This window comes from Apus apus, chromosome 3, assembly GCF_020740795.1.
Source record: "Apus apus isolate bApuApu2 chromosome 3, bApuApu2.pri.cur, whole genome shotgun sequence".
NCBI lineage: Eukaryota > Metazoa > Chordata > Aves > Apodiformes > Apodidae > Apus > Apus apus.
Window position 1 is genome coordinate 66,266,940 of NC_067284.1, and position 15,212 is coordinate 66,282,151.

The 15,212-nt window shown below is 37.3% G+C and overlaps 1 protein-coding gene across 1 annotated transcript in view; it reads left to right on the forward strand.

Moving 5' to 3' along the window:
• Positions 1–15,212, forward strand: part of USH2A (usherin) — a 388,839-nt gene that overhangs the window by 212,427 nt on the left and 161,200 nt on the right. The gene's annotated exons all lie outside the window — the stretch shown is intronic.

A 15,212-nucleotide genomic window follows, 5' to 3' on the forward strand; every position in this document is an offset into this window, starting at 1 on the left:
GCTCTTTGCTAGTACACTGATGTAGTCGCTCCATCATAGAATGACACTAGGTTGGTCAGGCAGGACCTACTCTTTGTGAAGCCATGTTGGCTGTCTCTAATTACCTCCCTATCCTCCATGTGTGTTAGCGTGGCTTCTAGGAGGATTTTTCCAGGCACAGAGGTGGGGCTGACAGGTCAGTAGTTCCCAGAGTCCTTCTAACCTTTTTAAAAATGGATACAATGTTTCCCTTTTTCTACTCACCAAGGACTTCGCCTGAATGCCATGACTTTTCAAAAATCATGGAGAGTGTCTTAGCAAGTACATCAACCAGTTCCTTCAGGACTCTGAGATGCATTTCATCAGGCCCCATAGGCTTACATATATTCAGGTTCCTCAGGTGGTTGCAAACTTGATATTCTCTTACAGTAGGAGGAACTTTGCTCCCTCTGTCCCTGCCTCATGGTTCTTCAGCTCGAGAGGTGTGGGAAGAGAGGTTGCCAGAGAAGACTGAGGCTGAGTATGAAGTTGAATACCTCAGCTTTCTCTCCATCTGTTGTTACCAGTTTGCCAGTCTCACTCTTCAGGGCACTTATGCTTTCTTTGACCTTCCTTTTCTGGCATACCTGTAGAAGCCTTTCTTGTTACTCTTATAACCCTTGCTAAGTTCAGCTTCAGCTGCGCCTTAGCCTTCCTGGCCCCATCCCTACACAACCAGGCAATGTTCCTGTACTCCTACCAGGATACCTGTCCCTGCACTGCCTGTGCATTTCCTTCATGCCCCTTAGTTTGACCAGCAGGTCTCAACTCAGCCGTGCCAGTCTCTTGCCTTCCTTTCCTGAGTTCTTACACTTGGTGATCGAGACCCCATGTGCTCTATGGAAAGCCAGCTCTGTTCTGCTCCCTTGTCCCTGAGAGCAGTTTCCATTGGGATCCTATTGACTAACTCCTTGAAGAGCTGGAAGTTTGCTTTCCTAAAATTCAGAGTCCTGACTTTACTCTTTGCCTGATCCATATCCCTCAGGACTGTGAACTCCACCAGTGCATGACCACTGCAGCCCAGGCTGCCTCCAATCTTGACATCACCAATTGGCTTTCCTGCGTTGGTGACGATCGGTTCAGTGTGACATCTGATAGGGCTATCTGTTACCTGGTTTAAGAAGTTATCCTCAATGCACTCCAGGAATCTCCTGGATTGCCTACAGCTTGCCATGAGTGAGCTGTATTTAACATGTAATGTTTCAGCTGTGGCCTGTTTTTATATGAAAGTAGCGATACTCAATTGCATAATGCCAAGAACCATTTAAAAACTCTCCATCAGATATAAGAAGTATTATGAAAAAAAAAAATTAAAAGTCACAGTTTTTGGCAATTGTTCTATAAAAGCATAGTATTTATTTATTTACTTAGATATCTGTTTCTAAATGAAGTAGAGTTAGAGAGACTTGAAGGTAAAGAAGCCTGAATAAATATTGAAGCTTGTCAGGGCATATTGCAGAGCTATCTATAATTTGATAATGTGGGAGTAATTGTGTTTGATCATGGAGTTGCATTCAGTATATCATTATATTTTCCAACTGTGACTTAACTACATGGGACCTGAAAGGTCCACTTTCAAACCTAACGTATCTCCATGAAATTTTTGGGTTCCCTTCCCTTCTCTTTTTTTAAAGAGATATTATGCCTCTGGGGGATGGACTCATGACATACTTCTTGAAACAGGGAAATTCTTCTACAGCCCCTGGACAGGGTAAAGGATATGACAATGAGAACAAAGAATTTTTTTCTAATGTTTGTTATATTTCTATATTTTTACACTGTCATCTCTAATGTGTATTGTGAAAGTCTGCTTGATATGTTGTTATCAATTCCTTACTATAGCATATGGTATGGTGAGATATCAGGTTGATGACATGGAAAATGTAACACGTAACTTAACACTTTCTCTGTCCTGAACTTGTTATTCCAACACCTTAGAGACACCAGCTGATCTAATACTGAGTATTGTATAGATGTCCATAGGCTTAGCTTCTCTTTTGTTCTTTTCCAAATCTTTCAAATTTCACATATGTATGTCTCTGTTTGACTGTCTAAATATTTTGTGTACACTGTTTTTCCACCAAATGGGTCTGCCATTCATCATATTTGTTTAAGATATCAAATAACTTTCCATTCAGCTATTTTTACATGTATACATACCTCATAAGAATTAAAGTGAACAGCCTGAGATCTTACTGGTTATTTCTTTGTTATAATAGATTGTATTTAATTCTAGATGGTTTTCTAATGGAGCCAGGTAATCTTAAAAATATTGTTAAAGATTTAAAGTTGCTGTGGGATTTTTCTAGTGGTGGGGAATATCCTCTTACAGTGAAAATAGCATTGCAGCAGTAAAGATTACATTCTAATACATACAAGCAAGAGAGAATGTTCTAATTGTATAGACTTCTTGAAATTCCTAACCTTTTAATCCAATATAACTCTTTCTTAATGCATGTCCTGATTTTTCATTGCTGTTTAGTTCTGATGCTGTGGATGTTACTCATTTTTATATACTAGCATGTTAAGGTCTTGGTAAATACTGTGCGCCAAGTCAACATGTGTCAATAGCCAAATTAGAAGAAATAGAAATATCATAAACTGATTAAAAAGGTCATTGTGGAATTGCAAGTATGAAATGTAGACCAGCAGGAGATAGTTTGTATTTTCAGCCAATAGAGCAGGATATTGATAGTGGATTTCTCCATAGTTTTACCATGCTTTAACAATATATGCAAGAGAAATATCTGTATCATTTAGCCTTCATTTTCTAATTCAAGTGTTTATTTTTGTGACAATCTGTCTCTTTTAAAGTATTTGTTAAAATACCAGAAGGACCTCTGTTGAGTCTGTTTCACCATTCTGAGCTATACAGGTGTGTTTTACAGAAGAGTATTTGTTCCTGGCAAACTGCAAATAGCATTCAAATAGGATTTTAGAAATTGAGCGCTCTGTCCCAATTCTGCAACACTCACTTGTTTTGAGGCAACATGTTTTCCTGCAAAGACATGTTGCTTTGCTTCAAGTTATTTAAGTCCAGGTGCCTCCTTGGAAGAAGTCTTCAGAAGAAATCTGTTTTGCAATTGGTTAGTCTAAGGCATGAAATACTAATATTAACAGATCACAAACAGCTTTTCTCTCTTTAAAAGAAGTTAAAGTTCATGTTGTTATCTGATGCACTTCCAAATCTCTGAGGACTCAAGCAGGAAATAAAGGTGACAGAAACAGGCTTATTTCCCTCAAGTCGTTTCCTCATTCAACCCTGTTTACCCTCAGGGTAGTACAGATAAAGCACAGGGTCATTTTTAATTGCATCTGGATATCTGAAATTAAGTTCTAGTACAGAAAGAATCAGGTATTACTTTTTTTCCGGAGAAGAGAGTCAGAGGAAATGCTTATCTTCCTACCTGTGTCAGACGACTGCATTAGCACAAAATGAATCCAAATCTGTAGTCCCTTGGATGTTGTGATGCATTTGAAAGCAAGTTTGACATAAAGAGAATCCTTAATTAACTATATGTCCTTAGGGAGTTTGCCAACACAAAGTGGCATGGTTATTCTCAGAACATTTTGTTGCTCGATGCATGTTATTTTCAGTTTGAGTTGGTTTTGCATTGATGTTTCTGGTTAGAATTTATTTATTTATTTATTTTTAACTTTTTTTAACATGGTGATATATCATCCAAGGTTCTTGCTTTTCAGCAGTGTACTTTATCTGGTATTTTTGTAAGGGAAAATTATTCATCTGGTAACTCTTTTTATTTGAAGTTATTGTACCAGAAAGCTTCCTTGCAGCCTACTCATTCTCTTGACAAACTGGAGAATTTTGACAGCAGAATACAGTATTTTCTGGTAAAAAGAAGGGGAAAGCTAAATCTATAAACAAGTTAACTTTTGTATATATTCATTAGAATTTTGTTAGTCTAGTATTTTCAATTTAATTTTTTTTACTATATATATATATACTATTATACTATATATTATACTATATATATACTATAGTATATATATCCTATATATATATATACTAGTAGAAGGAAACAGTACAAGTGTGATTTGGGCTTTTTTTAAAAGGTTCTACTTATAATCTTGCTTGGGCTCAGTGCTTTCAGTACACTCTCCAATCAGCATCCAAATACAAAATGTTAAGAATCAAGCTAGTGCATAAAAGCAATGTTTTCTGGGGGAAGACATGCCACCTGCAGATGCCAACAGAAATGGGGAGAGGAATGCTAAAGCCCCATGAAGTTCCTAGCCTGTCTTGTGTTGAAAGCTTGAGAATGGAGAATGAAAATTCTACGGGATTTTATCTTTAAATGTGCAGAAGGTGGTAATTGTTTTACATTTAGATCTGACAATTTAAAAAGAACACATAGATTTTTCAGAATTAAACGTTTAAGAAATGACAAAGACATAGCTGAGAGACATTTTAGACCAATTTTCATAGTGAATCTCTTTTAGACATAGTTGTTTGCATAATTACCTCAAAATATAAATATCTAAGTATAGATATGCATTTACGGTTGCTGCAACTGAATATGCAATACCTGACAATAGACAGACCTTTGGAAGTGCATTAATATTTGCAATAAAAATTCTTTTACATAAATGGAAGTATTGTCATTCCATATATGTAATTAAAACATACTTATTTTAAGACAAATCTTGTTTATTTTTTTACTATTTCGAGTAGTTAGTAAGCCTTTCCTCTTATGTAGCTGAACATGCAAGAAACCTGTAGCAAAGACCAGCTTTTTCCATAGTAGGTAAATATCAGGACTGTGTTCTTCCTGCATTTAATCACTTACCAAAGCTGTTTATAGTATCTTGTATTCCTGTGCCAGGGTCAGACAGTTATGTATTAAGTATGGGAAAATTTATTCCACACCTTCCCCACTGCTGAAGTAGAATGCTTCTGTGGGAGCCCTTACCTGCTTACCCAAGTTAGCAATTAAGGAGATTTTTCATATTTCATTCCCTTCCTCTCCCATTTCTTCTATCTCCTTATTTTTAGCTATGGACTAATAAAATTCAGTAGTCCTAAAAATGTTTGGGGGGGGGAAAGGAAATGTGTGATTTTCAATTAGACATGTTTAATCTGTTTGCTAGAGCAGGATTTAGGATATTTTGGCACTGGGTATGTGCCATTTAAAGCTGTATTTGCATGGCTAGAAAACTCATAGTTTTGCATGCACTTTAGGATTACTACTATTGGTTAAGAAGAGAAAAAAGGAAGACCCAAGGAATTATACACCAGTCAGTCTCACCTCTGTGCCTGGCAAGATCATGGAGAAGATCCTCCTGAAGGCTCTGCTAAGGCACATGGAAAACAAAGGGGTGATTGGTGATAGTGAACACAGCTTCACCAAGAGAGATTTGGGGCTGTTTAGCCAGGAGAAGAAAAGGCTCTGAGGCGTCCTTGTAGTGGCCTTCCAGTATCTGAAGGAGGCCTACAGGAAAGTTGGGGAGGGACTTTTTACAAGGGCTTGTAATGAAAAGACAAAGGGTAATGGATTAAAGCTGGAGGAGGGGAGATTTAGGTTAGATATTAGGAGGAAATTCTTCAGTGTGAGGGTAGTGAGGAAAGCTGTGGAAGCCCCATCCCTGGAAGTGTTCAAGGCCAATCTGGATGGGGCTCTGAACAACCTGATCTAGTGGGAGGTGTCCCTGCCCATGCAGGGGGATTGGAACTTGATGATCTTTAAGGTCCCTTCCAAGCCAAACAATTCTATGATTCTATGATAATGTTTAGTCAAGCTTCAGTAGATTTTGAACAGCTTCACAATACACCATCTACTAGCACGGTTTCCTTCAGCACAAGATATGCTTTTCTATTCCTTGGTAGGTGTCTCAGAGGAAAGCAAAATAAAAGCATTCTCTCTCTACATTGGACTGTTTCTTTGGTGAAGACTCTAGCATCAGACTGCAGACAGTATTTTAATTGATCTTCTGCATCTCTCCAAATAGTTACGTTTTTGTCACATGTACCCTGGTCTGTTTCTATTTTGTACAGTGTAATTTATTTGCTTTCACATTATAAAGCAGATACATAAGACTGAACCCCTTTCCTATGAGAAACGTATCAGTTCTTATAGGCTGAAATGCCTAGTGACCACCTCTCCTACCTCGGAATAGTCTAGGGAATAATAGCAGTCTTCTGGAGGTGGCACTGGTAAATACTATTGAGTAAAAAGGAATTTGTCAATCAGTTCTCCTATGAAAACAATCTTTTAGTTAATGAATATCTTCTAGAGTTTTTAAATCACATGAAGGTTGAGGAGACTAATTTGGCAGTGCTTAGATATCTATAGTAAATCCTAAAAGCAAAAATGCAATTTATGACATTGGACACAAAATTAGTGTCAATGATGCAAATACATGATGCAAACAAAAATATATATAGTCTTCCTAGAGCTTCTGCAGATTAAATTGTTTGGATACTTGTATATATAGACTTCAAACACAAATGCTTCTCTTTAGACACTAAAGTAAAACCAATCTATTTTCTCAGGTAGAGAAAGCATGAGAAAAATTGAAGTTTGATAAGCTTTGGTGAAGTTTTTATTTGTACTCTACAAGGGCAATCTAATTAGATTGATTATGTAACTTTCTAGCATTATGCCAGAAAGGTCAAGGAACTATGATAGGTCATCCTTTTATGTGCAGCTGTTATGCCTGTTTATGTTACTCCAAATGTTTTTGCCCTAAATAGGCTAGAGGGAGCTTCTCTGTAAGTACAGCAAATAGTCACCTGAGTGATTCTGTCATTCTTTCAATCTACTAGAGCATCACTTATGATGCGTCATGTAGGGCAACTGGAAAAGCCAAAAGAATGTCTTATGTCAAATAAAAATCCTAGATCAAGTTTAGAGCTTCATTCTTTCCAAAGTATTACAACTAAGTGTAATGGCATTTGACAGTATTGACAGTTTTTATATGACTTCTTTCAGCTAACTCAGCATTCTGAAAAAATAAAGTGTTCTCCCTTTGTGATTGAAAGGGTTAAATAGTACCAATTCATTACCACTCACAAAAGGATTTATTTTTTTCTCATAAATCAGTTTTATTCCACATTTTTATTATTCCCTTGGGTCAGCTGCTCCAATTGAAATCAATACAAGTGCAAGTGACACAATCAATCTAGATATTTGATTATGGATTTGAGACTCCCAGTTCTGCTCTGTGTGTTTAGCTAGTCTCCTTCTGATAGTGTCCCTGGAGAATGGAAAATTCTTATTGGCATCCATGAATTATGGGCATAGATTCAGAAACCAGATACTGTGATAATCTCCATTTATGTACTGCTGCAGCTAAAGAAAGAATGTTCTAACCATGGAAAAACAGATGTGAAGGTTTTAAAGCTAACGATTTCTGATTTTTTTAAAATAAACTTTATAAAAAGTCTCATAATTTGTTTCTAAAACAAACAAAATTGATTACATAAATTACTAAGTGGTCTATCATCAGCTTATCATCACAAGTACAGCAAACATTTTTGCCATTTGGTGCGTTATGGTCATTTATATGCAATGTATTGTTATGCCTCTTGGAGTACTAAAATGTGCTGTAACACTTCTCCTGTTCATGTTGGGATAAGAGCATCTGAACACTGGAACATAAGTTGGTTCTATCCATGGAATGCTTTCCAGAGTTGGGTAGCCACACCCTATTTTATGATTTCTTTAGGTCATGGACTGAGTTCCTTTAATGTGCCCCTACAATACTTAGTACAGTGTGCAGGGGGGTCCGGGACTGATGCCACTTGGTGCTGTTGCAGCAAAGTGAGTCACAATCTAGATGGTTATACCTACAGCAGAGACCTAACACTGTACTGAATGCACTGTTTTAACTGAAAGGTCTAAATGCAACACACTCAGTTGCAAGACTCATTGAACATTTCTTTGTTTATGAAAGAGTAATGAGAAAACATAAAACAGTAATTTGAATAAAAAAGTTTTGTCCTGACAGTTTCATCTATAAATACAGAGTTTTTAAGTTGAAAGCCCCACGGCATTGAACTGGAAGCTCAAGAGGGTAGATGAGACCACACACTAAACATTCTTCTCTGCCTGCCGTCATGAGAGAGCCTAATGTCAGCTGCAGTCATTAACTATCCATGGGGTCTGTGCTAACTTTCTTGTATTAGCTCCCCCATCAAGCTGTGGGCTTTATTCATATTTCAATATGTAGAATTAATGAGCATATAAATGCACATTCCTTTGTGTTTGTAACATTAATGATCACTTATTTCTACTGACAGGAACATGCTTTCATCGTAATGATTAGCCCTGCTTTGCCTTAGGGTTCTTGAAGTATTCTGCAAATGTTCATAGAATCATAGAACAGCTGAGGTCAGAGAGCACCTCTAGACATCACCTAGTCCAAACCTCCTTCTCTTAGCAGGGTCAGTTGGAGCACATTGCCCAGGACAGTGTCCAATTGGTTTTTAAATATTATCAAGGATGGAAACTCCAAAGCCTCTCTGGGCAACTTGTTCCAGTGCTTGGCCAAACTTGAAGTAAAAAAGTTTTTCTTCTTAGGTTTAAATAGAACTTCTTGTGTTTTTTGTATGTTCCGATTGCTTCTAGTTATGTTGCTAAACATTGCTGAGAAGTGTCTGCCTTCTTTATGCCTTCGCATCAGATATTTGTACACATTTATAAGATCCTCCCACCTCCAGGCCTTCTGTTCTTGAGGCTAATCAATCTCAGTTGTCTCAGACTTCCTTTGTGTGACAGATGCTTCAAGCCCTGAATGATCTTTGCATGGACTCCACTCCATTAAGTCCATTTCTGGCTTGTACTGGGGAGCCCAGAACAGTACAAGCACTCCAGATATTTTTCACCAGGGCTGCTGAATAGAGAGGTGGAATACCTTCCTTCGACCTGCTAGACGGTGTTCCTCCTAATGCAGCTCACAAGGCTATTAGCCTTCTTTTTCCCAAGGACTCATCGCTGGCTCATTTTCAGCTTGTCGTCCACCATGACCTCTGTGTCTTTCAAGGCAGGAAAGCAGCTTCCCAGCATCAGTGCCCAGCCTGTACTGGGGACCAGCTCAGAGTGACAGACAGAATGTTCAGCATATGTTCAGCATTCTGTACAGCTCAAGACAGTCTAAGATAGCTGTACCAAATTTAAGTATGTGAAAAGTCATAGAAGGCACCATTGCCTGTTTGAAAGTGAAGGAAACTGAGCTGTAAAAGAAAAAATTCAAGTAGTGCAATCAGAAACTATGTCTTTGAGCTTTCAGATTTCTGCAGGATATCACCGTAAGGGCTTCATCTTGTACCTTGTTCTTTAAATATGTTTTTTGTTTTGGTTTTGAGTCTTAAAACTAAAGACTTCTTTAGTTACCTGGGAAAAAGGAAAAAGCTAAGGTTTTTCAAAGCAGGTAATGGGAATAGTTCATTAATTACAGAAAAAGGAGTATTTTGGATTTATAGTTTTACAAATTTGCCACAGTGCTTTAACGTTATCTATCTTGCCTCATTCAGCAACTATGAGAATGAAGGTTTCCTGTGATGAGAAAGATTTTAAGTTTTGGGCTTGGTTTGATGGACCGAGACCTTGATATGTCCTTAGGAGCAATGTATCTGTCCACTCAGAACCAGAGGAACAAATAGTGGTTCAGGAGACAGAGGAGCAAAACTAACAGTGTATTCATCTGAAAAAATACCCAACAAAACAGAAACCCAAACCACAAAAAAAGGCCTCACTGCAAAACATGCTAAACACCCCTCCCCCCTAACAATGCTTTGCTGAAAAGAGGAGTGTGGCATCAATGCATAGAAACCCCTTCATAAGATCAGTGTAACGATTGGGATGACATTCGGAAACATTACAAAAATTATTACAGTGCTTAGGAAAAGAGAGTCACCAGTAATGTCAGGGAAAGATTTTTGGCTGGTTTTAATTGGAATAAATGAACTAATGGAAAGTCAAGTTTGTTTTTTTTTTATTCTGAATACTACGCTAGAAACAGTGAGGGAGAGAGGTAGAGAAGAAAAATCTTAGCTTGGAGGAGAATAGTAGCTTGTGTGGAACGTAATGAGGCTGAAGAACAGGCAAAACTAATGGACAAAAGAATGTGCTTACCTAAGAAGTGGCATTTGTATTCACAGAATTTCCCCTAGAAAGACTTGGTGCCAGAGAGCCAGAGGCAGGGACTGATGCTCAGTGAGGACGAACAAGACAAATGGAAAGATGGGGAAAGGGGGGAAGAAGTGAGTTCTTCTTTCATTTTTGTTTTGCTGTTCTGACTAATTCTGCAGCCAAAGATAAGATGCTTAACCTCTGTATGCTCACACACATACAAAGCAGGCATAAAAATAGGTGTAAGTTTTTGTGCTAGTTAAGTGAGTGATCTTTGTATCATTCTTTAGATCCTTGTATGAACTGTTCATTGACCTGGATTTTTGCTACCTTTATTCTTTGAGTAGTCTTCTATAGTGGGCTTAGTTGTGCTTCTATCTGTATGCATATTGTGGAGAAATGTGCTCTCTAATGCAGACGTTATCAGGACCTGGACGTACATAATGGTAACAGCATACAGACTTGTAATCATTTTTCAGAGCATGACACAAAGCCTTAAACTCTCCCCAAAAATACCTTTTACTATGTAGTAGCCCATAATATATGGTGAATTTTTGTGATTAAAGCCTTCTGTTATCTTGAAATAGCAATCTTGAAATAAAATATTTGTGATTATAAGACTTCAGTGTTTCAGGCCTAAGTACCTTTTAGGTGGAAATCTCTTTGCATTTCACAAATTATGTTCCTGTAATATATGACTTAAATTCAGACAAATCTGGGGGTAAGATTAGAAGTCAGACAATTTCTAGGACACTGAAATAGAAGAGGAAGAAATGCTCTGTTTTACAAATGCAGTTCAGTTGTTGAAGTCCTAAAAGAATATGAACAGAAAGTATAAGGAAGGCAATTTTCGACTCATATGTCCTGTATAATGACAGCAAGCTCTTGATGGTTAGGGAATGAAAAACACATGAGCTCCCAGTAAAGTTTTCCGCTAGCATGGCCTCCTTGCTTCCTGAAGTCAGCAGCATAGCTGTGTGAGTGTTTTTGTGATTCCAACACATTAGACTGGTTATTTTTAAACTTATTATTTTTATAATGACAAATCAATAGTAGTAATACAACTATTTGGTAATTTGGAAAAGATTGGCCAGGCATATGAAACATGAGTTTTTACTATTTGATACATAGACAGGAAACATTTCAATTTATTACCTTTTTCCTTAAAAGTGTTCGTTTTGGTTCAGTTGGGAACAGTACCTTTAAATGTGGCAAAGTCTGGAAAAAAAAAAGCAATTTTAAAATGTGAGATGAATGTGATCAGTTTGTATTATTTCTTTTTTCCATTGCAGTCTTTGTCATGAGAATGGTTTCATGTTGTACCATTTCCTATGCTCGTTACAACCTTTGTCACATGAATAAGATATCAGAACGCTAATGACTAATATACAGTATTCTGTGTCTGCTGATACTATACTGTACTACTGTGACCTTTGCAATATTATGTATTCTGATTGGCTGTCCATTTCACCTCTTCCCCACAAGTTAATAAGGCTGTAAAAAGGAGAGAACTTGAAATGGCCAGCCAGTCAAATTACAGAATATTGAAAAGGTCAGAGCAGTACAGCACACAGAAAAAAATTACGGAATATATGAGGCATTAAAATTATTGTGACAATGATTATAACAAGAATGGAAAAGGATACCCATTTATGTTATTTCAATCTAGTGAACCCCATAGGATGATGGACCCAAGACAGCAGTAATTTACGCACCAGTGACCCACTGGAGCTTTATTCACCTATTTACGGGGGTACTCAGTAACAGGAGTGCATGTCTGCTCAGGAGCCCACTGCGAAGTGTCCACCCAAAAGCAAGGAACCTTCAAACACAAATACTCACCAGCTAGAGTGCTATGTGAAGCTTATCACTTTCAAAAAATTATTTTGAATGAAATATGTATTTGGGTATCTTTTTAATGTAAGCATGTTTTATTATTTGACTTTATATCAAGTGTACATAGTTTTTATGTATATGGATATCCTGTAGCCCTAATTTCTTCATTTGAATAATGTTTTCCTGAAAAACCGAGATACTTTCATCTGGTTTAAATTGGGAATAAACCTGATACAGCACAGCTTTTTCTTAAATACCAGACTTAGTTGAAGAAGTCCCTCAGAAATACTGGGGGAAATACAGAGAACCTTATGAGCAGGAAAGCTAGTAAAAGAACAAAACCGTCACAATGCAAAAATGTGGAAAGATTAAGGAGCATGGCGAAGCCTTTCATGTCTGTGAAGAATTCAATCTTTTTTGAGAGGTTGTAGGAGATGGTGGCTCTGAGCCCCCTTCCATCTGAATTTGTCTTCTGGTAAGGGTACTTGCATGCCTGTTGAAGGACATGGTGAGCCAGTTCTAGGAGTTTGTTGTCTGCCTCCTTAGTTTGTGTTAGCTGTGTTTTGAGGGGATCTTGCCTGTTGGAGCACTGCTGACTATTCATGGCAGGCGTTATGAGGCAGATGTGTGCAGGAATAAGGAAGTATTCTGGTAGAAACCACTTTTCTGAAGTAAAACGATGTTTCAGGACTTTACCAATGTCTGATGCAGCTGCTATTTAGGTCTGTGGCAGACTTGCTGGTAGCCTACAGTAGGACCTGTCAGCAGAATGGAAAGGAAACACACAAATGAAAAATTGAAAAAGAGAGGCCTCATCCACTTATACTCACAAATTGGGTCCACACTGGAGCAGCAATGGCACCGAGTGATATGACAGGGTTATCGCCATATCACTTACTCTCAGGCTGAACCTATGTGCCTGCATTTTCCAGCCCACTGAAAGCAAAATTTAAGCACTGAGAAGTGGCAAAGCCGACTATTGCAAGTCATCCCCAACAAGACCTGCATTTAAAAAATGTTGTTCCAATATTTTACTTGCCAGTAGCAGTAAGTTGCTTGGCTGGCAACTGCAATTAAAGCCTTTTTTTCTCTGTAAAATTCAGGTTAGGAAACTTGCAGGTGTTCCTCAGTTTTTTATTAAAGGCAGTGAGAAATTTTGAACTGCTATGTTGTCTAACTCATTGTAAATTTGCAAGTTCATTTTTGAGCTGAATAAAATGCTTATGTAATTACATACTTCTCCTAATTATTGAGTAATTATATACTTCTTATAATTGCCGAGTAATCACTCTGCTATAACCAGAATTTAATGTTACAACTAATTGTATAATTACTGTATATTAATGTTGTTATCCAGGCAACTTGGAATAGAGTCTTACCCTTTTAATTCCTTCTGTGTTATACAAAAATATATTTTGAAAAAATATAGTAGAGTTAGCCTTTGGAAGAAAGTTTAATAGTGTAATAGAAGTATCCACAGAAGAAGTATGTGCTTTCATTCTGGGCTTCAGTGGATGAGAATAAAAATATTACCATGTTAAAACTACTGTAGATAGAAAAAGTTGAGTTTTCTCAGGAACCAGTCACATAAATTGCTGTTAGAGATCCTACCTTTCTGCTTGAAGTTGGAATCTATCCTATGTGCCTTAACCTGTCAACACTGGATTGTTAAGCTTTCCTACACATTACAGGTGAAACGTTTCTAAAATGCATCTCTTTTCACAACCAGCCAAGTCCTTGGGTGTTTCATGTTAGTGTGACCTTAGGAATGTATATGTCATTTGACCACTTTTAAGGGCTTTATTTTCGTTAATGAAACAATAGGTGCATGTAACATTCACCTATTGTTTGTTGGGCCTTGCAAATAGCAAGTTGCAGGCTGCCGGATGGTGCATAGAAAAACTCTGATAGATAATGAGAGAAATGGCTGAGTTTCTTGGGTACATAAGAGTAATCTCAGAAAAAATAACTTTACCTCTGAGGAACTGATATGTCTGTACATGGATTGCGTAAAGCATGTTTGTTCTTGCATAAGAAGCTTTGCCTCTATTGCTGTTTCTAAAAGGGTGTCTCTCAGGCTAATGTAAAACTCAGTGAAATCCAAAATAAACCAATCAGGTTTCATGAAATTGTTTTACATTACACGATTGCGGTCTGTCTGGACAGTCTGGTGCTATGGCCTGGTGTATTCCAGGTAGAATTTGAGCAATGAGGAACTAGGCTACAAGGAACATTTATACAAAAAGTTGTATAAAACTCTGCCTTCTCAAAACCTCAGAAAGCAAATTTGCCATGTATTACCAGCATAATAATGAAAAACACCCTTTGTGCAGCTCTATGGACATCAAAATAGTGGGATGGCTTGGAATTGTACTGTAAGTGTATCACAGACTGCTTATAGGAATCCCAAAATGAGAAGGAAGTCCAGATCACTCATTCAGGGTGAAGTGTAATGAGAGCGTGACTGGAACGTACTGCATATTCACATGTTCGTGCACATCATAGAAAGACGGAATATTTTAAAAACTACCTTAAGGTGTAATAACATGACTGTTTTAGCAGTTCATTTAAAACTTCCGTAAAATTGAGTAAACCCAATGAGTTTCACTGAAATTAACTAACAGAAAATTTCTAGGGTTTTAAAAATTCTATCTTATTTAGATTTTGTAGAGGACTCAGAGGTGAGTATTCATCTTCTGCCTGTCAAAATACCTTAATTAATTTAAGATCTTTTTAATGTCTATATTCTGTTTAGTCTCATTCTTATACCTGTGGCCATGGACTTCTGTGATTCTGCTGTTGTTTGTAATGCAGAATTTCCATCAACTTCAATGTGAGACCTCTCCATGGCATGATGGATAGTAGTAATAATATTAATAATTTATATAGCACTTCATATGTTCAAAATACTGGATAATCTTTACATGAGATCAGCTTTCCTCAGATATGTGAGTGAAATCTTCACTGAATAAAAAAAAGAAATCTTTACTTGACATACCATTTTAAAAAAATATATTTTCCAGTCTTACTCATCAGGTATTTTTGAAAGGTTTATTTCGTTATTTTTCTAGGTTAGAATATTGTCTTATCTTGAGTTTGAGATCTTAAACAGGTTGTAAAGGAATGTAGGTTGTTGTGGTGTCCTCTGTGTCCATGTGGTCCTCTGATGATTTCAGCTGATAAAGCAAGTACTTCAAATCCTTATATTATCATTGAGAGGACTGCAGGCCGTGCTGGAAAGCATGTGTTTCTTACTGCATAGGACTA